Genomic DNA, 27776 nt, shown 5'->3' with positions numbered 1-27776 from the left:
TAATTACACAAATATTAAATAGCCAACATACAATAATGTCACGTTTGTGATAAAGTGACCATTTATTTTTATTTTTCAGCTAAACGTGAAGATGAGAGATTCAAAGAGGCCTTTGGGAATTGATCTAACATCTCTGTTGGCAGCATTGTTAAGACAGACATTACACCTCTCAAACTTAAGGTACGTGGTTTGGCATGTGCCCACATTTACAGGAGGTCTAACCTTCTTGTCTATCGCGCATCATTTGGCAGCAGAAGTATATATATTACATGTCTCCAATCTGACCAGATGTTAAGTACATCTAGGAAGGTCCTGATCAAAGATACCCAGTCCCCTTAAAGCTTTCTCTGAAGACTTCAAACATTTTCATTACATTTCCTCAGGTCTGTGTAAGACTTTGTGATCTGGCAATGCTGTTAACCCAGGCGTTAGCCTGCCATCTAACCCTCTGTGTGAGCTGGCTGCGATGTTAAAGTAGACATTAGCCTCCTCCCTCTGGCCTGGATTCAGCTGGCACGTTCAGACCTCATTGATGGCTCTGCCAGGCAGACTCTGTCACAGTTGGTGATTTTGATCAATATCAACACCCAGACAGCTTGTTGGAGAACAAACAAACATGTAAATAATGCGTCAACACGTTCTGAAATTCTGGACAAGGTGATTATTGTATGAGAGGGCAGAGAAGGAGACAGAGAGATCAGCTTATGCTTTGTTACGTGTGTGTAACCTGCATCTATAATCTTCTCATAAAGACAATGTCACTTGATATTGTTGTCTCTTTCACTTTAATAGAAGCTATTAATGCTATTAATTTCATTTCAAGACAGCTTTTCTGAGCCTTATTTTACCAACAGCTCTCTGGTTTCTCTCAGTCTAGACTTTGTTGTTCAGAGGACTTAGAGTTGAGTCTCTTCCACATATTATCCAATAGCAAAATAATACTACTCAGTGTGGTAAGAAAGTCTTTGGGCTTTACAGGTCAGGGATTCTCAACCAGGAGGTACACCAGGAGAAATTTAACATGATTCTTGGAAAATGAAAATGCAATTCAATTAAGTGTACATTAAAGAGTTAAAACAGTTAACAGCTAACTGATATGACCAGAGGTAGTTGTTGGAGGTTAGAGTGAGCACGACCTAAAATTTTTGTTTCTGTGTGCAGTCTTGTTGCCTTTGAAATCAATGTGGACCTGGTCTGCAACCACTTCCAGTCAAAGTGGCTTTGGTGCATCAGTACAGTGACAAAAATCAATAAGATTGAGTCTGCTATCAGTCTTTGATTGAATGGAGCCAAGCTGATGATTGCATGCAGTTTTTTTGTGCAAAATCTGTTGCTATAGATACAAAAATTCACATTAAAGAGAAATTTTCATTTCTGTCCAACGAGAACATCATCCGTTTTAAAAGGAAAATCAGAAATTTCTCCACAAATTCTGTACAGAAACTTTGCCTTTATATAGGAATCTAACCAGAATACAAGCCCCCTATTACAAAAAGATATGTCACAGACATCAGCGGAAACTGATTGCAACGTGTTGGCAATCTGTAATCTGCAAGCCTTCCCCAATTTCTCTAAGAGTGATTGCAGTCAATCCGAGTCAAACTGTGGTTGTTTGGAGACAAGTTACTTCCTATCAGGTACCATGTGCACTCGTCTTAGGTCTGAAAGCGGTTGTCCAGAAGTTACTGCAATTATTTGTAATCAGTCTCCCAGAGAAAGAAATTCAATGTCATTTCATAATGTGAATGAGCCATATATATGAGCCAAACATAAAGCTAAAATGATAGAAGTTGGAAAATGTCACCTCTGTCAGTGCGCCCCAGGGCGGCTGTGGCTACAATGTAGCTGCCATCACCAGTGTGTGTGAATGTGTGTGTGAATGGGTGGATGACTGAATGTGTAAAGGGCTTAGGGACTAGTAAAGCGCTATACAAATACAGGCCATTTACCATTTACCATAAATGTACAGCTGTCAGGTATAAGTATAGAATATTATATTCTGTTTGCACAATAGAATTAAGAAATAAGTTAAAATGGTGTAAAAAGTTCAGATTCTTAGGAAATCTTTGGATAATCTAATGGATAAAGTCTTAAAATACCTAAAAAAATGTAAAAATAAGTTAAATTAAAAGTATGATTGGTAAGTAAAAAAGGAAGCAGAAGGGACAGAGTGATCGGTGGGGGTATGACGATACAGGTGATCCAGAGAAAGCATCAGTGCTAATAAAAGAAAAGAAGTTTAAGAGGTCACAAATGAAGCAAAAATGATCTCAACATGATCTCCCCTGAAGGGAGTCAATCTGCATCAGCTTTGCTTGGCAGTGCTGGTCGGTGTGAACACAGCCCCGGCGAGGACAGGGAAACACACGAGGAAGGCACAGCTCTAATTATAAACAGCCATTATCATGGGTGTGAAACCAGAAGTGACAGCAGCAATGGACAGCCAAACACACACACACGCACACACACAAACTCTGATGGGCCAGAGTCATCATATGGCCGAATCACAACTGCTCTGGCTCAGTAATGTCTGGCAGATGTTAACGCTTTGTACTTAATGACTCCCCCGAGACCTCACCCAATCAGACAGGACACAGCGATATGCCGGGGGGGGGGGGGGGGGGGGGGGAGAGTGTGTTGACTGTGTGTGTGAGTGATGCAGTAGCTAGTGGCTTGGTCAAGACGCAAATCTTGAAATTCATACATGTCATTAAACCTTGTTTAACATCTGTAGTGGCTGAATCTTCTGTGGTTCAGTTTAATCAGAGGTTTCAGGTCAACTGTTTAAAATGTAAGTGTGTGTGTGTGTGTGTGTGTGTGTGTGTGTGTGTGTGTGTGTGTGTGTGTGTGTGTGTGTGTGTGTGTGCGTGCGCAACAGAGGGAGAGGGAGAGGAACCCTTCTGCTACCAGAGAATCATTTCATGCTTGACTACTGCATGTTTTAAAGAATAACTGGATTTATGTTGCACATCTCAGCAAGTAAATCGATCAAAGCAAACAGAGCGGGATTAAAACACATTTTCAAACCTCCTCTCTGAACGTGAGATCAAAGGACGACCCGCGATAAATGTTAACGTTATTGCTGGAAGATACATTTAAGGTTAGTTGTGTACCTCTCCTCAAACTAAGCCGGTATTGTTATGATTATTATAATGATGATGATGATGATGATTAAGAGCATTTAAGTATTTTGTTTATATGGCATTTATTTTATTGTTTCTGTTTCTTTTTTCTTTGTTTTATCTTCTCTTCCTTCCTTTCATTGATTCTACATTTCATTCTTTCTGTTTCTCAACTCTTTTTATTTTCTTTATTCTGTTTTGTTTCTTTTTGTCTGATGGGTTTCATGTGTTTCTCTTTCACTTTTTTGTCTTCCTTCCTTGCTTGAAGAATGAACTTGACACTCATAATCCAGATTAATAGACTTTCTTTTCTCTTCTCCTTTGGACCTGTAAGAATTCTGTAATATAAGCTACAGTGAGAAAAGGGTCAAACCTCTTAATGATGGAACCAGAAACAGCTTCGGGGTGGGTCTGAGATTAGTGATTCAGTTGTGCACTGTGTGTAAGCATTCACTACAAAACAGTTGTTATTCAGACACAGTCTGTTAAAAAAAAGTAGCTAATGTAGCTTTGTGCAAAAATATTTCTCTCTAACACATAATGTCATAACAGCAGCAGTGCTCTGATTTGCTATATTGAAAATGTCAGCAGCAGCAGATGCTGCGCTAATGGCCACTGGATGCTGCACCAGAATCTAGCAGCTGGAAACCATGACGCTAACTACCACCGGGGAGAAACGCCAAGCGATCCACAACCCTGTTGCAGTCGGGCAGCAGTACACAACACTCCATCACAGTTTTGGGGACAATGCGATACATAAGCCTCAATTTATACTTGCTGAGTGAGGAGGCTTAATGAGGAGATTCACTCAAGGCAGAGCCAAAGAGAAAGTTGGAGTGTGCACTGCAGTGTTCAGAATCACCAGTGCAGCAGAGTCAAATATTATATCCCACCAATTCTTCATCTTTGTAACTACTTCACCCACAAGGCAGCTTGACCATTATGTAAGTCATAGACTACATTTTCATGTAGTTTTCCGTATGTCACTTGAAGCAGTCCGCATAACTTGGCCCTGTACTCAATGTCATATCAGAATAGGCCCAAGTGCACCTGTGTGTGTAAAGTGAAACCTGCCTGTATGTTTCCAAAGTTCAGATGCAGCTAAATTAGTTAATTCTCTGGCTAAAGCTGCACAAATCCACAAACCCAGAACCCTGCCAAATCTGGCAAACATTACTGGTTCATTGTCAGAACTCTGCTGAGTGATACAGACTCCTTTGTCTAACACTTTTAATTTAGTTGCTTTCCAAATTTTCACAACTTTTTCACACATGCATTAATGCCCAGATGATGATAACGAACATTTTACAAAGTGAAAGGTTTGATGTGCTGCTGAAAGGAAAAGTTTCCCTCAATAAAACCCTCCACCCATTGGCCCTGTCGCTTTCTGATGCCCCACCAAGAGCTGTCACTCATCCCCAACTCCCCATCTTCCTCTGTCTGTCTGTCAAACAGGAAGAGTGCCTTTCCCCTCCATCTGTTATTATCTTCTCTTTTCCATGAGTACTGGGGGGTCAGTGGGGGCTGTCCAGGGGCTGGCCATCCCGTTAGAGGCCTATTAACAGTCCCCAGGCTCTCTGCTGGGGCCTACTGGAGAGAAATCCATATCAATACCTGTCTGTTATGCCTCCAACCGTTAGACACAGCCATGCTGCCTGCCTGGCACAGTCAAGCACTGCATGGGCCTCCTGTCGAGACACGGAGAAGATGGGGTTTCAATGCAAGCATGGCACTTGAGTGCGGACCTCCTGTCAGTCCTCCTGTTGCACTGACGGACCTAAGTAGACAATGCACAGTTTGAAAAGGCACACTTCCCAGTCCTGTTGCTGTCTCTAATAGTATCAGTTGTCTCTTTGGATCACATCTGGCCTGCAGAGATTACTTCCTCTAACAAGCTGGGAGGAAGGTGGCTAGAGGTGAGGTGAAGAGAAAGTTGGTGATGGCAACGACATGTGTGGGCTGGAGTTTGTAAAATTCACCATTCACAATATTCTCACAAAAGGCTAATGTGTGGTTAATGCAACTCATAAATTAAAGACACAATGGAAGTATCACTTTTCACCATTTTATTCAGTCTCACCGTCATTTGTTTGTGATGGTTTTTATCTCTTTTTTCAGTACCTGGATGCTGCAGGTGTATGATGGATCATATACACTCCTTAATCTCACGGGGCTAAATGCTCATAACATTTCTTCTGCTCAATAAAATTAATGTTTTAATTTTTTTGCTTTGAAGGTGATTGTTCTTTATTTCCAGTTTGTGTCACATTTTTTGTAGTTTTACTGCCACTGGGCTAAGAGTAACAGACAAGCTGGCATCTTCCATGCTTACGGCTATGGTTATGCTTGTGGGTGCATCATGTAGAATATGGCAGGAATGCACTTGTGACATCGCATAAGAAACCTCCTGCTGTGCATTATGTTATATGTTTAAGACATCAAGGCCTCCACTGAATCCACTGTTTTTGTCAATTTCTTACATTGTTTGCATGATTAGAGCGGTAAGTGTTGATAAATTAAACATTTAAAGTAAGGCCGTTCTTACTGCAGTTCGTGTTTATGATGTTGTCCTGCCACTCATGCACAGTGAGTTAGAAAAATAGCATCAGCTGCTCAGCTTATCCACCTGATTATCATGCAAACTGATTGTTGGATAATTTCTACACCAAAGTAGTGACTGAGTGCACTGTTATACCTCAGTGTTAAAACATGAACTAAGCCCAAGTGGCTTCCTCTGCTACATCACTTTCTACCCATTGCCCCTTTACTATATTCTTACATGCTGGTGGATTTTTATTTTTATAAATATTGGCAGATAAAAAGGAAAAAAGATATTAATAAAAGTATTTTATCAGCTTCTCCGGAAAGACTCAGAGTTCTTGTTTGTGCCATAAAAGAAAAAAGCAAAAACAGAAAATGTGACAGCAGTTACTAACAAGCTGACAATTTTGTAATAGCCGACTAATTTGTAATAAAATCTTTGCTATAGCATATAAATTACTGGCAGTCATTTGGCTCCAAATGGAGCTACCAGGACCAATCAGAGCCTTTTCGCCTCTAATCCATCATATCAATAGGAAGTTTAAAACAAACATGTCGTGTGTGTCCATCTGTCTTGATGTTAGCAGAGAATAGAGGTCTGTTTCCTCATTAGCAGCTTATTAACAGTCCTGGCTCAGCAGAGAGCACTTTCTCTGGAGGACGGGGGCCCTGGGGGAGGGCATTTGAATGGTACAGAGTGCTTTGTTTCTGGGTCTGGCCTCCCAGACCAGCCCCCTGTCCGAGCCTGCCCAGGGGAGGCTGTGTTATGCATGTAAGGGATAAGGGGAGCCAGAGGAGAGGGACGGAGAGAGGAGGAGAAGGAAGGATGGATAGAGGAGGAGATGGAGAGGGAGTGTTGACTGGAGGTCATCCATCAAACCTGCTGTCAATTTTCCCACCTCCCGTGGAGACACAGAGAAAAGGAAGGAATTAAACACTGTGGTATAAAACCAGATACCTATTAAATATTTTATTCACCAAACAGATGAACTGTAACTTTTATGTTTCTTTCTCCCATCACAGTGATCCCTAGATTAGTTTTGTCCAGGTGGAGGCAATTTATCTTGCAAAGTCACACCCTTGTAGCTTGTGTTCCAAAGCTTTTATATCTTAATCAAATTGAATGTGTCCCTTATCATTTATTCCTCTAAATTTTCTTACAACGCTCTGTTTGAATCATAACTTTAAACCCTTTGATTCCAGAGTTCTTTGAAATCCTGAATCAACAATTTTGTTACGACCACAGAAAAAAATACACTGCAGACATTTTACTGTAGTAAATGCAAAAAGTCTGCAGAAAGTTGTATAAATGCACCTCAGTTAATTTGCACAGATCTGTGCAAATTTGTAACTATTTAAATCCCATTCATTTAAATATTGATACATAAAAACAGATGCACACAGCTTGCCAGCGCATTGCAATCAAGAGTCTGCACCGAAGTTTATTGCTAAATGACTTTATTGACTGGTAATATTTATAAAAGCAAGGCTGCTATATTATTTTGTAAATAGTAAATGGATTGTTTCTTATTAAACACTCCTACTGTGCTTGAGTCCTTAAAACACTTCATTTTTGAAGTAATTTCTTAAATTCTGTTCTAAATCTATGACATCTTACAGATTTATCACAGATAATCGCTGAGGTTTCACAAAGAGATTGCTTTTATTTTCCAACCTGACCCCATGCAATCACAGACTGATAGCAGACTGACGCTGTTATGATGCTGTTTTATCAGCAATAAGAACGAGACAGCAATGGACTGTGTGGGGAAGCGGATGTGGCCTCCATCCTCAAAGCAACCATTTTAAAGGCAAAAGGATCACAAGTTCATTCTACAGTTGTTCCACCGTCTCCAGCCACTCCAGTTTCCTCCATTGTGACTGTAGCACAACCAGTTAAGGAGATGAATGGATGGAGGAGTGTGATTAAAGTTAAAATAATTAATTAATAGGTTAAATTGACAGATTTACAATAAATGTGCATCAGCCACATTCATCTTATATATAAAAGTAAAAATATTCCCCTGCTATGAGTTTAAAGCGCTTTACGCAAGCACAAGGAAGATTCAAATTTTATATTTCATATCATATTCTTTTCTCCCACCGTTTAACCTGTTGAGCCACAGAACTCAGCGAACTCACTTTCAGAAGACAATGAAGCTTATCTCTGCTATTTGTCTCCCGATTTGAACAACACATCTGTTCAGTGTGCGTCTGTGCCAGCACAGACATGTGTTGACCTCAGACCAGAGTTTGACAGTGCAGGTCTCGAGGTATTTGCTGGGTTTGTAGCAGCAATCAGGACCACTGGTTTCAGGTCTCTGTTGACAACACCTATGCCGTGACCATCTGTCAAGCAAGCGATATATGCTGTACGTGTAAGAACACTGATGATGCACATGGTGCATCAATAGACACTCCCACAGAGGGACATGTTCGCACACAAACGCATTCAACTTTAGAAACACACATGGGCAGCTTCCCAAGGCACACACATTTTAACAAGGAAAACACCATATTCCACCAGTTAACCATCTAATTATACAGTTATCCTCCTATTTACAGTACTATAGACGTGAAAGGCAGATGACACAAGCTGTCATTTCCTCACCATGCTTTGCAGAGCTCTGCGAGGCAGCTGGTTAGCAGAGGGCCTGAGTAGGAGGAGGCAACTTGGCAACAGCTGTTGGAATGAATGCGAGTAGTTAAACACAAGTCCTCTAGAGGCTCAGTGTTTGGAACGATCACCTGAAGCTACACATTCCTGCACGATGCTTTAAACAGGATGGAAATGAAAGATGGGGTGGATGAATGATGGCACGGTGATTTTGGAAAACAACAACTCCTCCAAATTAAACAACAAAAAAACTTTGCAACTGGACTTTAAACTAGAAGTAGAAATTCATTCTCAATATGATGTATCAGATGATGTGAACGGTGCTTTTATAAATATATACATTATAATTGTATAATGTATAGACATTTAAAACAAATACTTTTTAGAGTTAGTTGTTACTTTACAACAAAAAGTAATTTGCTATCTACTGAGAAAAATAACTCAGTAGTACAACTGTATTATTAAAAGTGAATTCCCTCTTTTAAGGTAGATTGCATATGTTGGTAAAACTACCCACAGGGTGTGTAGCCTGACTTTATATTCTTACCAGCGTTGCAAGTTATTTATTGCCTGCTGACTTTAACATGTGCCTAACATTGCACAGGGAAATAAAGAGGGGAAGGTAGCAACAACACAACTGTAGTACTTTGTATAACTGTTTGGGTGTTATCGTTCTATATTTTCTCCGTATTTTTGCAGTCAACCTTGTGAGATTTTAGCTTCTATGCATACCGTATTCTACAATAGGATCACTGTGGCACCGTGGCCACATTTGTTTTATGAAGTGTTCTTTGTGCTGGTTTTCAACTCTGCTCTCAGCTTTGTGTCTTTTATCTAAGATCCCATGTTTGTTCTCATTAGGATGGGCATTTGTCTCAGTGTGTTTATGTATAAGGCTGCCGGTGGAACTAATTACTTTCTGCAGGGAGAGTAATTAAGTAGTATTACTTTTTTAAAAGGTAAGAAGTACACATTTAATAGATACCCTAACTCCCATTTTTTGAGGAAGAAATGTGATTTAACTATCTTTCAGTGTGGCAAGAATTTAGGGTGGTGGTGTAATGGTATGGTGGATAATTTCTTAGCACAATTTGTGATCCCTTAGTATCTTAATTGAAACTTGAAATTCAAACACACATCCTGCCTATGTATTTTGTTGACCATGTCCATCCAACAATAGTGTACCCATCTTCTAATGGCTGTCATGTCATACTATGTGACAAAGCTCAAATCAAAGTGGCTTCTTCAACATGACACTGAGTTTGTTGAACTCAAATGACCTCCACAGTCACCAGATCTCAATCTAAAAGAGCACCTTTGGGACATAGTGGAATCATAGTGCTACCATGACAATATGGACTAAAAATCTTTGAGGATTCTCTCCAACAGCTTTTTCCAATCTATGCCACAAAGAATTATTGCAGTTCTGAAAGTGGCTAAAGTGGCTGGTTCGTGTAGTTCAGAAATGATTACACTCGTGAAAAGAAGGCTCCTGAAATAAGCAGCAGTCTTCTGTATTACAGTCAAATGCTTTGAAGTCTCATCCATCCATCTCAGCCGCCTCCCTGTGTGGTCACCTGACTTCCCACTCTGTTAAAAGACAAAATACAGTTTTCCCAACTTTTCTTTTTGTTCCTGCTCGCTTGATAGTCTGCCCCTTCCTAGAACCACTCTCCTCCCCCACTCCGCTGCAGGCCATCCTTCCCTTCCCAGCCTGCTTTGCGGTCCCGGAGGCGCCAGCCGCACCCTGTCCCGTGCAGTCTCCTGCCGTCCCACTGAAGACCGTGAAATCAGCATGATTAATAATTATAATTATTGGCAAACGTGCCAGCTGCTCTGTGGCAATGGGCACCTCTGATTTATGGTTCTGTAAATGCAAACAGTCATTGTCCATATTCAGAGAAGAAAGGAGGGAAGGCAGGAGGGGAGACTGAGGCAGACGGGGAGTTTTGGATGCCTGCCCTCAAAATATGATTTTATCTTCGGAAGTCAGCAGCCCTGTCCTGCAGGCATTGTCCTGCGTGCCTCCCTCCTTGCTTCCAACCATTCGTCTCTTGTTCTGCCCATATTCCTCACCTAGTCTGTGCTCCATGGAGCATTGCTTTTTGATCTCAGTGGGCTTCAAAGGAGTCTGGGGCCACAGGGTTTCAAGCATTGTGCATGCAGACTGTGGCTTTATGAACAAGCCTATCGTTAGCATTGTATTATCACAATTCAAACCCTTAGTGTTGAGGTGTTTGTACACTAAGCTATGCGCTCTGATTAAAGACAATTAATGACTTAGAAGAAAAGTTAAACTATCTGGCTGAGATAAATCATTAATTATCTGGGCATAATATATCTGGAAAACAACCAAGAGTCTGTCACGAAGTAGACAAGAGTTTTGTTGCTTTATTTGTGTTTCCTGCATGCGTGAGTGTGTTTGTGTTTGTTTGCCCTGACTGATGGAGTGGTACGGTCTGTTCGTCGGGCTCTGGGGGTCTGCTGATGTGTCTATCACTGACAGAACGAGACTATGGATTACCTCGCTCATTAATCACCATCAAAGTGGCAGCTTGCACACACTCGTGAACCGCATACATGCAGTAATGCTAGCTCGCACAAGTTTGCCCACATACAAACATGCACACACACATCTCTCCACACACAGACAGAGTGGTTGTGACAGCTACTGGCCACCAACCTGTCCGCAGCCTAATCTCATTAGGGTCCTTCTGGCATCTGGGCCTGTTGTGCTGAGGGATGGCCTATGATGGAGTGAAGAAGACAAGGCGTTCAAGCGTATAATGGATGTCTAAATCATCTGGCCTCAACCAGCGGGTCCTCTTACTCTTTCGTTTGATGATCTGGAAGCATCCTTTGGAAATTCCTGAAAGACAAAAGAGCAGAAAAATGCAAAAGATACCTTGATGCTTGAATTGCTCTTGTTTTTTTGTTTGTTTTTTAAAGTCAGTAACCATTTGGCAAGAGTAATTGTATGTAACTGGGGTTTGTGGTAGTGCGGTGGCACTCATCACACCTGTCTGCCACTCTCTAGTCTGCTGCAGGCCTGTCCTGTCTGGTCCTGGAGCACAGTGTTGTACCTGTCAGTGTTGTGCAGATGGGTTTCAGGTCCCTCAGGCACCTGGGCTAAATACCCGTCATTAATCACCACATAAAGCCTCCCCAGCGGGAGATGCCCCAGGTTAGAGCACATCAAGAAATAAATTGGCTGAAAAATGGCTCCGGACGAAGGCTCTATCCCTGGAGAGGAGAGGAGAGGAGAGGAGAGGAGAGGAGAGGAGAGGAGAGGAGAGGAGAGGAGAGGAGAGGAGAGGAGAGGAGAGGAGAAAACAGCCTTCTCGATCCCACTAAGTGAACTGTCAGCGGGCTAAGCGACACCATCATTCACTCGGCCCCTATCGTGTTCCCGTGGTGCTGACAATCTCGGCTGTTTGCTTTCAGATTTGCACACATTCATCTTCTTTATTTGCCAAAGTGGCTTTATGCTTAGACAGAAGGCTTGAGCTTTAATGCTTCAAGTGTGGGGGGGCCTTAGGGTCCATCAGGCTTTAAATAAACATTTCTGGAAGATAAGGATTTAACAGAGGACACACAGAGAAAGTAAAGCAGGTTTTATGCTTCAAACTCACAGGTCAAAGCAGGATTCGTAGCTTATTCAATTCTTTTATTTATTCTCTGACATGGGAATCTCAACAACTTGTTGTTGTGCTGCACACTGAGTTTCAAACTCCCTCAAAATAATCCATAATCTTCCCATCGCCCACCTTGAGGTCATGACCCAGTCTTGAACAAACACTGCTGTAGGGCTCACACTTATTTAAGTGCCAATAATGAGCAGAAAGCTAAGTTAGGACACTTCCCTCTGCTCGTCACGATCCTATGAGCACTTAGTCAACCAATTAAAATATGCATATACAGCAATGCACTAAAATGGAAGAAAATACTTTTCAGGTGCGTTAAATACTAAGATGAGTTAAAAAATAATAATAAAATAAAGTTGATGAAAGCAGAGATAAGGTCAAGGACATGTTGGAGTCCAGTGGCCCAGACCTGCCCAGCTTAGAACAGCATGTCTGTGGCTGTCCACTCGTATGATTAATGACTGGATGGATTCCCCTGGTCAGTCACTCACTGCTCCATGACAGTGGTCCACCTTTCACTGTATCCTGCAGCCCTCAGGGCCTCACTACACCTTCAGTGGAGGACTTCACAATGCAAATACGATTATTCGTATTTATTCGCTTAAATTGAATAAATGACATGAAGTTTTTCTGTTATGTTTTTACCTGCATTTTTTTTTCTTTCTTAAAATCTAAAATTCAAGCAGACTGAGATAAATATATTTGACAATAAAATAGAAAATTCCTCTATTTTATTTTATTTTTTAAATGGGAGCATTAGTTCAGTGAGGATATTTCAGTTTTGTTTTCAGTCTAGTGGCAGCTTTTGCAAAAAAACCAAACCAAAACAAATATAAAGAAAACATTTATGTATATATATACATTTTTTTAAATAAAAAATGGCTTTTTAAAAACTTTTCGAAACTCTTTCATTAAGTCTTCATGTGTGCTGCTCCCACATTAATGATAAGGATGACATAATGCTTTGTGAAACACTTGCTGCAGTGCACTACAGCTCAAGTCTGTTCCTGACTGTTACACTGTGCCTGCCTGCTAGTCCTAATAGGAGAGGATCAGTAAAGGACAGCTTAAACTGTCTGATATCTATAATTCTGCATATTATGACAGCAGGAAATAGATGGATTTTGGAAAGTTGTGACTTTTATGCAAACATTTATCACTGCACTGTAGAAATATACCATTTGATAAATATTTGCATTATGTAAAAAAAAATTAAATAATGTCAAAATAATCACCGATATTACAGTTTATATTATACAATTTAAAGCCACCTGTTAATTTGCTCATTAACAAAAATATCTCATCAGCCAATCATGTGACAGTTACTTGCATTTGAGGACCAGAACAGGGAAGAAAGGTGATATAAATGTCTTTGAATGTGGCATGTGTTTGCTGAGAAACAGAGTATGAGCTGTTCAGGCTGCTGCAGTGTGAGGAGGATATTCCTTTGGGCAACTTAGTACAAATTGACCATTGTTTAAACATCTCAGTCTGCCTGAGTATTGCTACTGACCACGTGCATCCCTTAATGCCCATCTTCTAATGGCTACTTCCAGTGAAAACTACAACATGTCACAAAGTCCAAATCATCTCAACTGGTTTCCTGAACCTGGCAGTGAGTTCACTGTACATAAATGACCAGATCTCAATTCAACAGAGCACCTTTGGGATGTGATGGAGCAAGAAATTCTCATCGTGGATGTGTAGCCATCCACATCCACATCCACGATGTGTATCAAATCTGCAGAAACTGCCATGGTTAGTTTTCATCAGTTTTTTTTATTTTTTATTTCGAGTGAGTTTTCTCATTTCAGTTTATTTCTATTAATGTTTAGTTTTTGTTTCATTTCTATTTGTTTTAGTCATTATTATTATTTATTACTATTGTATTATATTATTTACAAGATTTTGGTAAACACAGAACTTTTGGATATCAGTTGACTCAGTCTTGTAGACATCTAGGTCTTAAAAAACAGCTATCAAAGATATGTTTTGGGAGGTTTTACCAACCGACAAACACTAAAACTACTGGATGTTTATTTTTAGTTGGTTTTACAGGTTCACAAAGGTTTTTCAGTCAGTTTTAAATTATTTCAAAGATCCAGATTTTATTAACTCAAACATTTTTTCACATCTGGCTTTAGTTTTTATGGATTATTGTCGCTTTTAACCTTGGAAACTGCCTGATGTTATCATGACATTATGAACCAAATATGTAAATAAAATGAAGGCATTGCCACCTTAAGTTGATGGGATCACTTAATAACATGAAATCCCACCATATGTCAGTGCTGACTTTGAGCTGAAACACGGTCTTTACCTCAGCATCTCTGTACATCCTTTCTTCACACTCACTTAAAAGGACCACAGGCCATTATGTATTTTAAAAAGAAGGGCATGGTGAGTGGCCAGGTTATGCTCCTCTATTCTTCTTATTCTTCCCTCACCAGAGCAGTCGATGTCAGTAGGAGATGGAGGGACAATGGAGGTGATCTCTCTGATCTCAGTGCTCCTATTGTGGCTTGTCATATTATTAATGTTCATATCTGAGAAAAGCCATGGCCTCTGCCTCGCTGCTCTGTCATGTTCTCTGCTGGACTTTCTTTCTTCACACTGTTGTGCTTTATCTCAGTGCGGCTCTGATGCTGTATTTGATCTCGGCAATATATGGAAATGTAAAGAGGAAGTGTAAGAATTTCTCACATTTTCTTTATCTGATTTGATTCCCTTTGAAAAATATGCTTTTGAAGCCTCATTTGTCCTTTGTAGCACAATCATTTTAAGAGCTGCGACAACAGATTTATATTCTCGCTCTTTCCTAAAGTTTTTGCCCCGTTGTGCAAAAAAAAAAATTGCAAGACTGAAGGCATGTTGGCCACTCTCCTTTCAAAGATGTCATTCATTTATCAGCGGTGCCGTGGCTTGCTCATGCCTTGCTGTGCTGTGCTTGGGGTCAGGGCTTCTTCACTGTGCACTCAGAGTAATTATTAACCCACTGGGATTGTCCAGCAGCCCTTTGGTCATCTGGGACTGAAGAGTGTCAATCGGCAAAGGTCACAACTAGGCAGCAGAGTAATGAGTAAGGAGAAAGAGAAAGAACATAGTCAGAGGGAGACTAATTAATTAAACCTGAAAATGACAAGAACCTCCTTTTGCTGTGCAAACATTTGTAAGATATATTTGGTTATATTTTACTCCCGTGAAAAGAATAAAGACTATTGTTTTCAGCAAAGCATTACTAAGCAACATGAATGGCAGTGCAGTAATGAATGGCCTAACCTACTGGGGGACGCGGCCCCTTGGTGGGCTGTGAAGGTACTGCAAGTGAGCGGTGAAAATTAATTTACAATAAAAACGTTTTTTAAACTTTTTTTTATTTAGCTTGAAAAGAACTTATGAAACAAACAAAAGAATCTATAAGACGGCACATTATTTTCATTTTATGACCTATTTTTAAACTTATTTTTAAACTTAAACTCATCTTATGTCTTAGGTATTAATGGAAAGTCAACCAACAAGCAAATCATCAAAAGGTCAAAAACATCACTGAAAACACAAAGAAGGAAATGCTTCATCTTAGACTAGTCTCATGTTCACAGATGTGATTAAAGCATTGTGTGAGCTGCAGAAGAGTTTCAGAATTTAAAATGGGCTGTGGCAGTCAAAACGTTTGGGACTAGCTGGTCTAAAGGATTGTAACTCAAATACTACAGTTATGAATCCCAGTAAGACTTCATTCTGGAGTTTGGATGTTTGCTTCCTTTTTAGAATTTAGATTTTGGTAGATAACAGCTTTACCAAAACAGTCTGACATTAAAACAATACAGTGAGTCAAAGAGATGGTGGAGTAGGAAATATAACTGTCATTTTAGTGATGAAGAGAGGACCCAAACTCAAGAAAAAGAGAGAAACATAATAGACATCCTGATTAAGGTTACGGGGAAGACTGGACTGTACAAACGGTAGGGAGTGAGACACAGGTGAAAACAATCAAGACAGCAAAAAACAAGGCGGTCAAGCTGGAACAAAACATGACAGGAAACTTAATGAAGTGTTTCCCTTCACAGCACAGAATCTGGAATAGGTACCAAAGTCTATTGTTATCTAGATCAGGTAGCTAACTCTTGCTGAACTTCTTATCATTATTCAGTTTTTAATCAATTACATTCCTATACTATAATAATATAAGTGCCTGTTTCTGCTGGAGGTTTCTTCCTGTTAAATGGGAGTTTTTCCTCCCCACTGTCACCAAAGTGCTTGCTCATAGGGAGTCATATGATTGTTGGGGCTTTCTTACAATATAAAATTTTGTGATTAAAAACTATAAATAAAATTGAACTGAACTGAATTGAATAACTTCTATAATTTACTAAATCACAATTAATGCTAGTTCCTATTGGAACATTACATGTGTCTGTTTTGTAATGCGCTGCATTACTGTTGCTAATTTCAGTCACATTACAGTTATTGATGAAAGAATTACTGCACTGCATACATTTTACAAAGATTTGCAAATTCAGGGGGAAAATTCATCAAATGTGGCTTTTCATGCACACTTTGCACCAATGACCTGACCTCAGTTTGTACAGGACATAGAACAAAAATGGCAGAGTGGTACACTGCTCTTTAAAGGCGAGGATATCGACGTTATTTTTGGAATTTCCTTCACGAAATGCAAGAGCATGTGATGCGGAAGTGCAAATTGTATGCAGACAAGAAACCACTATCCACCTTAATAAAACAAAAACAAGTAGCAAAAGCCCTCCAGTACCAAAATCATGATCAAGATTAGTGTAACAAAATTAGAAACAAGTAGATTTGTCACCATACAGCAGCTACTAGGGAAAACATTCACCATATCTATAGTAGATTGGTACTGCCACAACATTTTTAAGGTTACTTCCCACTTTGTCGTGATATTTAAACACCAAGACAAAGACCTTGTTTATGTCCTTTGTATTAGGACAGAGGTTTATCCCAAAAGGTTGATCCATTTATCGCTGCACAGTTTTCTCAGTACGAGGGTGCTGAGCATGCATCAGAAGATAGAGGTTTGTGGTCATATGTGAGCTGTGGTTATTACATGACAAGGTGATCTCAGGTAATGTTGCAGAACTGAAAACGTAATGCAACAATCAGTGCAAGGAATGAAAGAGTGCAGTAATACTTAAAGTAAACCATCACTTTATACTTTTTAAAGTTATAAACATGTCGTTATGTTAGTAAATGGGTAAATACATTACATTTACAACACTGGTCACTTTGTCACATAAATACTGATATTTATGGTAATTATTCTTTAATGTTGCTTTCTGTCCTCAGTAACATGACATATTCAGATTTGTAATTATCAAAATATGTTAAAATATCAACTTGATGGCCAAATCCCAGATACAGATTCTGCCTTCCTCTGCTCGCTCAGCCAGACCCCTGCGTGTGACATAACCTGGGAAAAGTATTTTTTGCCATCATGGGAAGTGCAGAGTGTGAAGGTTCTCTACATAAAACCCACAACCTCAAACTGAAGGTTATTTATGCCACTGCTGTGGCATTGTGGCCTACAGAGTCTTTGTGATGCAGGGAACAACATCCTCTAAAGCTGCTTGGGTTTTGTGGGGAATAAATTGTGCGGTTCCTCTGGTCCAGCTCTATATCATATTCGGCTAGCTTGTGGGTGCCACTGAGGTGGTGAATGGGCCGCCAGAGGCCCAGCCACTGGCGGGTGGTCTGACACAGAAAGGTTAAATATGGTTCAGCCATGGACTCTCTCAAAGGGCCTGGTTGTTAAAAAAATAAGTTATGTGTGCTATACGTCTTCATGCAGTCAGAAAATTGACAATACTGGCGCACTGAGGCACAGGGCTGTCCGAGAGCTGAACTTCATGGTTGACCATCCCACTGAAGAAAAAGAGTCGCAACCTCACTTGTTTCCGGTGGATTTATTGACGGCTCATCAAAGACTCGGCTAGACGAGAGGTGTAAAATCAGCACAATGACCATAATGGTTATGCTCGGCTCTTTGCACTTAAAGCTATGAACTCTAAACTTGAACTCAGTGACAGAAAAATGGAAAAGCAAACAAAAATGTAGCCATTAAATAAAAGAAACAGTTCAAATGCTTAATATAGTACAAGCATTGAGTGATTAAATGAGACATTGCTCTTAAAGCCCAAGTGAGTTATTGTACTACTTGTATGGTCAACTGATAGGTCAGTTTTGCATGCCTTTATCCATTATCATCATCATCAGAGGATGATTACTGACTCTTCTCCTCCTTTTCTCCTCTAATACTACAACTATAACACTACAATCCATGTCATTTTGTTAAAAATGTAATCAAATTAGGGATGATGCAGAAATAAAATGGGTCAACCGGTGTTATTTTCCCATCTACAGTGTGTCTGCCATCACTGTTTTGTGCAGTTAGACTGACAGAGTTGAGATCACTGTGAAAGCTCATCTCAGTTTAAAACATTTGATAACGGAGCGTTTTTCTACCTATTGTAGAACAATAGAAATTTCTAGTTATTTATAGATAGCTAAATAAACAGGAACTTGTTTATGTAGTTACTTAATTACTTTGGTGTAGTATGAATAGCCATGAGGGGGTCTTTATCAGTAGGAAACGTTGTAAAAGGTATTAAAAATACAGTTGAAAGTCCAAACTTTATATCCTATAAATTTTCTAATGCCATACAGTGGGCCAGATTGGAGTCTTTGCTGTCTTTGTGCTTGACACCACTGAATAGACAACAGGGTCCAGCTGATTTACCTGCAAAGAAGGTACAGGTATAACTGCTTTTTCTAGAAAAGGATTAGTATTGTACAGAGGGACTTGCACAAATTGATTCAACAACCCCAATTTTCTCCACACAGCTGTGTCAGCTTCTGAATTTCTGTGTAACTCAGTAATAAAAAAAAAACTAAAAGTGCTTTATCCACAGAGAACAGGGGTGGGAGTGGGACATGGAGAGAGGGCGTGTGTTTTTGTGTGTGAGTGTATGTTGGGTTGGGGGGTCCGAAAAGCAGTGAACGGGATGGGAAGGATCTTCAAAGCCTGGGGAAGAGGTCCCTGGCCCCCCACTGCAGCCTTGTTCACATGAGAATCAATCTGGTTCCAGTGTTTGATGTGAACCACAGATAAAAGAAACAAAACAAAGAATGACAGCGGGGAGATATGGAAAGATGGGGCACAAACAGACAGGGAGATTAATGGGATAGGCAGATAAAAAAAAATGTAGAGGTATGAAGAAGTGCCAGAGGGCAATGTTTACCAAAGAGAGACAGGGCGACGGTATCGGGACAAGCAAATGCAAGGATATGGAAAAGGAGTCATGAAGATGGTGTGATTTTAGGAAAAATAATAATAAATAAGAGACAAAAAAAGAAAATCAAACCATCTGATTGACAGATGCATGTAAGCAGAAGGACAAAGTAAAAGACAAAATGTCTTTCAGTCAGACAGACACAATCCATCAGTCAGTCAGACATCGAAGGGCAAACGAAGGTTCAAAGCCAGCGTGGTGGACACCAGTGCAGTGTCTCCTCGCACAGTCTCCCCGTGACGCCAGGAACTCGAATTATCATCACAATGCAAACTGTATTATCATCATCACCATTACCATTATCATGAAAAATGAAAATCATATTGAGTTCGGAGTAAAGCCTTCAGCTGGACAGCTTTCACTAAAGGATTCACCCCAGTGGAATGTGGAGGTTACATCTCAGTGTGCCACAGCTTATCGAGAGCTTTATATTCACAGATAACACTGAAAATATCCTGTGACAAAGGAAAAAGTTGTAAAATTAGCATAAGAGTGTAAATCAAAAGCCTCCTTTTTTCCAAACCTCCTCTTTGAAACTCCCCCCTCACGGCTGGTCGTCATGCTCCTCATGGAACAAGGTAGGAATGCTGTTTTATTTGTACTACGTTGAACAGAAAAGTCACAGTTCTGTTATCATGGGCCGTATGGGAACAACGAGAGGTGGAGAGAGCAGCTTTTGGGTCTTTTCTTGTTTTCATTTCAGTTGAAACAGCCTTGGACATTGTTGTTCTTTCTGCTAATTAAGCTGTTAGAGAGAGGGGCTGGTCTGACAGGGCTCTGCCTGGCAGGGAGGTGAAGAGTCAATGGGCCGAAGCTGAACTGGAGACATTTATGGGCTGCCTTAAGCCATTGTTTCCCCCCACTGACGATCTTTTCAGGCCAGTCGCCTCTGTCTCGGTGACCTGTACAATGAGAAGAATGCCACTCTGAGAACCCAGAGCTGGCTACAAAGAGCAGTCCCGCAGAATGAGGATTTCACGGCACTGGGCCGAATCCGGACGCTGCCAAGATTCCGCGGATAGTTCTCACTTTTTCCGACCATGAGACACTCCGAGTAGCTCTGCATGCGTCTGTGGGTGCATGTCCAAGCAGGAAATATTTTAGACACGGATGTTTTGCATATATTCAGTAATACAGGTAAGTTTAATTATGTCGTAGACATTCTCCAAAGGTTAATTCAACAGAGCCATTAAAAAATAAACATTAAGAAATGTTATTTGTCATTTTAACATCAATTCCTATTTATTACCCAGGGGAAAAAAAAGAAAAATCAGATTGGGCTTTAATCAAGTTTTTCTCTAAGTTTGTCCAGCAGCAGTTGTTTCTGCCACCTGTTCCTGTTACAGAAGCTGTTGCCCAACCTTGCAGATTAAACAGGTGAGATTAAGGCAAAGCTTTGGGCAGCTTGCAGAACATCCCCTAACACAGGCTACAAACACCCCTTCTGTGAGTGTGTGGATGCATGTGTGTGTGTGTGTGTATGTGAGTGTGCTCTGGTCCATTTGATGGCCATCCAAGCGTCTCCGTGTGTTTACTTGGACTTCACGGCAGATCCGTCCTCTCTCGCCGAGTCACACAACTCTGTCGCTGGCCTGAAGACTAATTTGTGATCTGCTTAGTTGTCTCAGAAAACTTTTTTTTTTTCAAATTGTGGTTTTCTAGTGACTTAAAACAAACCATTTCTGTGTCAACACCACCTGCTTATGTCTTATCAGCGTGCCAGTTTCTGCTCCTTTAGCAACTGCCATGTGTTGTCGTAATGTAACTCCATTTACCACAAAGTGTTGAACAGCACTTTCAGACGAGTCTGCGCCTCGCACAACAAAGCGGCCCAATTATAGAGCCATTTATGTGTTTGTCAGGGGCTTCAAATGGGCACTGGTTTCTTGGGGTAGCCATATTGGCGAGGTCAGGCACAGCATCTAAAAAGGCAGCTTTATTACAGAATGACCCATCCCTCTCTTAGATGAACACCCAGGAAGAAAAAAAATGACAAAAAGGGAAGAAATAAAAAATGACAACTTTGTTCTTTACAACAGTTTGGCTCAGCCTGCCTGTCTGGCTGCTCTGTGGAGCGCAGCAGCATGTGTTTCAGGGATTGTTCTGGAAGGGGGAGTGCAGAAACAGCAGGGAGCAGAAGACAAACAGGCAATTCGTGACTCATTAAACACGGCCACGTTGGCCAGCACAGTGGAGGGGTGTGAGGACCCACGATCCAACCGGGCGATAAACCCCCCCTGTACCAGCTGGAGCAGGCATCTGTCAGCCGCGCGCCGCACCACGCCACGCCACCGATTATCAGCAACAAGCCATATCTGAGTGACCGGCCACCGCCATTTTCAAACACCTTACACTTACATAACCGCCCTGATTGGCTCTCAGGGGACCTTCAGGTCCACTAACAGGTTTCCTGTTGAAAAGTTGTTGCAGGTCAAGCTTTAGAGGGAGGCGAGCAAAACCTGTCTTTTTTTTTTTTATCCACATGCCACTTTCTCATTTTGTTATGAGTAGCAGGTTGGCAGGTTTGTCTGGAAGCTTGTCTGCTAACAGTAGTCCATAACACCAAAGCAAAAAAAGGACACTGAACCCAGACTGACAACCTATTCTCAGGGCAAGAGCTGAAGGCTGAAGATAGTTTTAATTATAAATTGGTGGCACACACAAGTGAGGGCGGTACTTATAACAGCTTGTGTGCTTGTGTCTGTCCTTGAAGTATTACACAGGTGTGCAATACTTCAAGGACATCTCTTTATGGACTAAGAACTAAAAAACGTCTGGAAAATACTTAATAATAGCAGTAAAACTATATATATTTTTAATATGAGCACAATTTCTTTAGTGCTAATCATGTAAAACAATGGATCCTTTAATGCAGGAAAGTTACATTTGCAGGCAAAAAGCAAAGCATCAGGTAACCAGGATGTCCAAGTACCTCTACTGCACTATTTGGCTTAACAGTACGGCAAGGAGTGACGTGAAGCTACAGGATTATATACTTCACATAACTGTAGATGAGAAACAAGTGTGCCTGTGAAATCTGAGCCAGCCACACCCACTTCTGAGAGGAGGCAAGATGAGTTAGTTGAGTCACGAGGAGAATCAGAAAGGGTGTGTCAGGGGACCATGACACCAGGCGTGGCTAATCAAATGCACTTTACTCATGATCAAGTGTGACAACCGCTATATATATTGGCAGTTGGAACAAATGTATATTAAGGTCAGACTCGGCAAGTAAATAGAAAAAAACCAAAAAGCCACATTTTAGACTCCTCAGTTAGTATGTTAAAGTTCACAAAAGTACAATTTATGAAAACAGCGAAGAAATATGTCTGTTTGAAAACGATGCCAGGAGAAAGAACATGGTGAAAAGAACATGGCAGGACAGTTGAGGTTTGCAAAGTTGCATCTGAACAAACTTCAACTCTTGTTGAACAACATCCATTCGACAGACAAGACCAAAGTAGAGATGAATGGCCACAATACACAATGCCACATATCAGCACAAATAACAACAAGAGGCATGGCATGGGAGGCGGCGATAAAGAGAGGGGACTGGAACTACTAACAGTCCCCTCTGTTATTTCTGCATCATCCCTAATTTGGTTACATTTTTAACACAGTAATGATCCCAAACATGACAGCAAATTTACAACAGAAGGGCTGAAAGAAAAAATAACCAAGGTGTTGCAAGTTGACACCTAAGCCTGATTGAAATGCTGCTGCAAGACCTTAAAACTGCCACCCAGGTAGAATATTTAATTCCATCGTATAATTAGAATACTTCTTTTCATACACCACAAAGGCAAAGACTGGGGCATTCAGCTGAATGTATAGAGCATTTCTATTTGAGCCAAATATTTGAAGTAGGACATGTAGCTATTACAAAGACGTATTTCCAGGAATAAGAAATACTGCATAGTTCTAGGTTGTGCTAATAGTTTAATAACTATAATGTACTGCTTGTTGTAAGCTGTGTCCAATGACATCAAATTGCAAAGTCACACCAATGAGGCTAAAAACTGACTTCTCTCAAAGCTTTTGTAATAAATCATTTTCTTTATGAACAATTTATTCCTACATATGTCTCAATATGAACAAAGAAATGTCAGAAGAGAATATTGTCCCTGAAAAAAATAACAGCATAACTTATTACGACAGTGTGGCTGCAAGGTAATCAAAAGCCTCCATCGCCTGGAAAAGCTCAACCTCAGCACAACTTTGCAACAGAGTAAAAGTTTGCTCCCAATAGAATTTAACGAGCTGCTAACTGCCTAATTAAATGCTGAGAGCAGATAAAAGCATGAAATATAGATAAGCTGGAAATGCTGCCTATAGCTCAGTGGTCCATGCAGAGGAAGACAGCGATGTCTCCTAAAGCCACAATCAGCAGAGGAGCTGAACGACATCTCATTCTCCACCCGGCCGTGAATGTTTAATAAGAAAGTGAAGCTAAACATGCTGCCTCACAAGCCGCGAATATGACTGAATCGCCTGCCAATGGATGTAAAACTAAAAAGTGTAAATTTCACTGAAAAGCTGCCATTAATGTGGTGCTTCAGAAGCCCATGGCACTTTCTAGGACACAGGAATCAGAGCTTTAACGGTGCTCGTGGTGCGACAGAAGGGGCCTCTCCGTCTCCTCGCCAGTGGTAGTCAGGGTTGTAATTCTGACTTTAGCAGTCTTTACGACTCCCTCTCCTCATTTCTCTGGAATATGAAAACATCAGCATATGGCTGCTGACAGCACCGAGGCTAAGGAGTCAATTTCCCCTAAGTAACATTGGGACAGGGGTGACATTCACGTCAGTATTGTCCCCCTGATTAAAAAAGAGGACAGAAGAGAGACAAACAGAGAGACTCAGACAGACCCGCACTGTGAGAGGAGACAGATGGTGAGCCGCACAACGACAGAGAAATTCACAAGGAAAGGAAGACTAAGATGGTTTGTCTCTTATTTTCTTGCACCAGCAGGTCTTCAATGCCTTTCTGCCTCAGTGTGTTCAGCGTACAGTTCACAGAGTTTCATGTGGCTACCAGTAACTGAAAATCTGTCCGTCAGCTGCCAAAGGTTCCAGTTCTGCTCCGTTCCTCTGAGCGCTCTTAAAAACCCGCTGTTTCACACCCATGAATTACACTATTTATGGCCCTGGTTAAAATGGGCAGTTTCTGGGCACGCTGCATGTGTGTGCCTCTGTTCCTGTGTGAACGTGAGTGTGCCATGTGGCAGATGGGAAGCAATATGGCACACCTCTGCCCAGGCAGATGTGACACAGCACATCACAGTGAGCCGAGAGAGGGATAGTAAACCTCAGCAACATCTGGACCTGTGGCAACCTTCACCCTCAGCCAGCAAGCTAACTTTACCTAGCTGCTAAGGACCTGGGAGGACAGAGGAGGAAAAACTGGCTCGTAACATGTCTAGTCCCTGAGATCCTTTGCATGGCATCTTTATCTCCGGCGGCATTTTGACTGACAGATGAGGAATCCCACCTCCCTCAGTGAGAGCTGTCAATCAACTGCTCTGTGGAGTGGAGCGCTGAGGCCTGTCCCAACATGGGCCTGTCATGGCCTGCTGCACAGGACTACATTCCCACCACTCGGGGGGCAACCAGGCAGGAATTCAAACGAGGGCCAGCCAGGGGACAGAGTGATTACAGGAAGAGGGAGGGTGGTAAAAGGAAGCATGCTGATAGCAGTGTCAGACATTATAGACTCAAGTCTATTTATCAAAAAAAAATGTTTTCTGTGATAGCAGATGTTGGCACCAGTAGGGCTTTTTATTTTTTCTTGATACTGTATGTAAAAGATGGAGTCTGAAAAGCGAAGCCACTGCAAAAATGGCTTAAAACTGCAGTCTTTCTGATGGCCAGCAGGTGGAGACTCTTGTTGACTCCTTTAGACTCCAGTTGTTTAAAAGTCGTTTTGTAAAATAAATATATCATTATATCTATAAAAACTATAGTCTCAATGTTTCAAATCTTTCTTTATTAACACAGCACAATTTTTATTTTGTAAAGAGTTCCTTTCAGAATAAAACATGATAAATAAGGGTTTGAAATGATGGAGGGCTATGTGTATTTTTTTATTTACAGCCTATGTCCTCAAACTTTTTTGTCTCTTCCATAAAACTTCTCTAGTATCAGAATAATTGTGATTCTTTGAAAATTGCTGTTTAATTATACCAAAAATGCCAAAAAGCAATGTTTAAAAATCTACTGGATCTGAGACTAATTCTATGATTTAGAGACAAGAATATGTGGTTAAGACTTGAAAACAACTTTCCCTCCTGCCAGGGTGAAATGGGGAAAAAAAAAAGTATTTCAATGCAGTTTCTTAGATAATATTCAACACTGGGTAGACCATAATAACACACTGGAACAGCCACTGAAGCTCAATTAAACAATCACCGAACAATTTCACAGTAGAGCAAACAACAGGTAATTAGTTGACTTTTCAGGGTGAGGCTGCAGCAAGCGGTTGCATTTTGCTCTAGTTTACACAAACAAACAGACATGGAGAAGCTGTGTGAGATTGTCTGAAAAAGAAACGCTGTTTGTTTTTCTCTATGTGATGCACAGAAAACATACATTTTATGCAGGGAAATCGTAATAAGGTTTATATCAAAGCAGCAGACCATATCATTCCTGTGAGGGTAAATACCAACCAACTACCTTTTGTGCATTTCGTCCTTTCTTCCTCATGCGCCTCCCTGAGCCTGAGTTTTTCATTCCCACTGTTGCCAAGTGCTTACTCGTAAAGGGTCATGTGATTGTCGGTTTTCTCTGTATTATTGTAGGGTCTTTACAATAAAAAGTGCCTTAAGTTGCTGTGATTTGACGCTATATAAATGAGATTGGATCAAATTGAATTAAACAACCAAAACTGGAAAATGTAGAAATGCCAAAAACATCAAATGCAGGCAGATGCCGACACATGCAGCTGTAGCTGGCACATCACCTCTGTCAATCTGAGTTGCTGAATTGAACCTCTTAATCGTGTTTGTGGTGTTGGTGTCATCTGGAGCATTTTTAACTACCTAAGAAATAATAGGGTTATAATAGGGTTGCGGTTGTAGGTCTACTAAAAGCCCATTTTTTGTGACTGAAATTCAAGTGTTTCATTAGTCTGTTAGCCCTTTAAGACCTACCATAGAACCAGGTCCAACAGAGTTATCTTTATATTTTTACATGCTGTAGAGCCATTTTTGGGAACATTTCAAGTTGCTATACATCAATATAACCGTTATAGCCCATATTTTAATATTATGTATGTATTAAGACTATAATAACTACATAATATAATGAAAAATGCTCTATTGGTTGAAATTACGCAACTGACTTGCCTAGTGCAGAATTACTTTTTATTTTATTTTTTTTTTTGCCTTGCGAGCTTTTGGGCTGGTTTTTGCAGTATGCTTTGTGTCCTCATCTATTTGTATTGTGTAGCACTGCTTCTGTCAGCAGTCACATCACAATAAACACACACTCAATCGCATCTTGATTGATTTACACCACTGTGATGGCGTATAAAGGCAAAACTACATAAAAAAAAAGTGTCTTTCTCCAATAAATTATAGACCTGTGTCTCTTTGTTGTGCATACACAGTATAACTAAGCTTTCTATTAATTTGTTAATAACTTAGACTCCATGCTCTCTTCAAACATGGTCATCTCTGACTACATTAGTTCCATAAAATGATGGGTGATGTCTCCGTGTCCATTTTTTATATACAGTCTATAGCACCAAAGAAATTCTGCATCGTGGCTGAGTCCACAGATTCCATCATTAGATGATCCCGCCCCATGAGGAGGCTTCTGCGGGAAAGGGAGCAGACATGTGTTAGGCAGAGATGTCACAGATGCCTATAGACTGAAGCACAGATGTCCTCCTGTTCATACAAAACACAGGCAATATGGATCACATCCCCTCCATCTCACTGCTTCAGACCAAAACATCCGAAACTTTAAGAACATTTTGTTATTACCCAAAAGCAGCCGGTTACACGCTGTTTTATTTACATGAAAAATATCAGGTTATAAAACAACTTATTACCCTCTGGAGCAGAGATTTTTAATGTTATTTAGTCCAATAGTTAACAGTGTGTATTTAAGAATGTATAAGTTAAGTGATTTTAAAGGATTTTTACATCTATGTAGGCGTTTGTCATTTTTTTATGTGTCTATGCTAATTTTAAATTAAATATATGAGAAATGTTTGATTTAGTTCATGTGATATATAGATAATTTAAAGCATACTCAAAATCAACTAATTTAAAGTGTCTGTAATGTAACGCGGTAACATGGTTTTGTTCTTGTATTATTATAATACACAGGAAACAAACTGGTAGATTCCTTTTTAGGGGTTCTCTCTCTCTCTCAGCTCTTTGAATAATTAGTGATGTGTGTCAATATTGTGGCCCATAGTAACCATATGGTGGGTGCAGGCAGACAGGCCATTGTTGGGAGCTGTGAAATATTGTGTATCCCTGCGAGGGCTGGAGCCAGCAGAGGCAGGAAGTGTTGTCAGG

The sequence above is a fragment of the Aulonocara sp. 'chitande type north' Nkhata Bay genome, linkage group LG13 (genome assembly GCF_057382095.1).
Source record: "Aulonocara sp. 'chitande type north' Nkhata Bay isolate Kocher_YH1m ecotype deep benthic linkage group LG13, A_spYH_male_GT1.1, whole genome shotgun sequence".
Lineage (NCBI taxonomy): Eukaryota > Metazoa > Chordata > Actinopteri > Cichliformes > Cichlidae > Aulonocara > Aulonocara sp. 'chitande type north' Nkhata Bay.
This window is presented reverse-complemented; position numbering follows the sequence as displayed.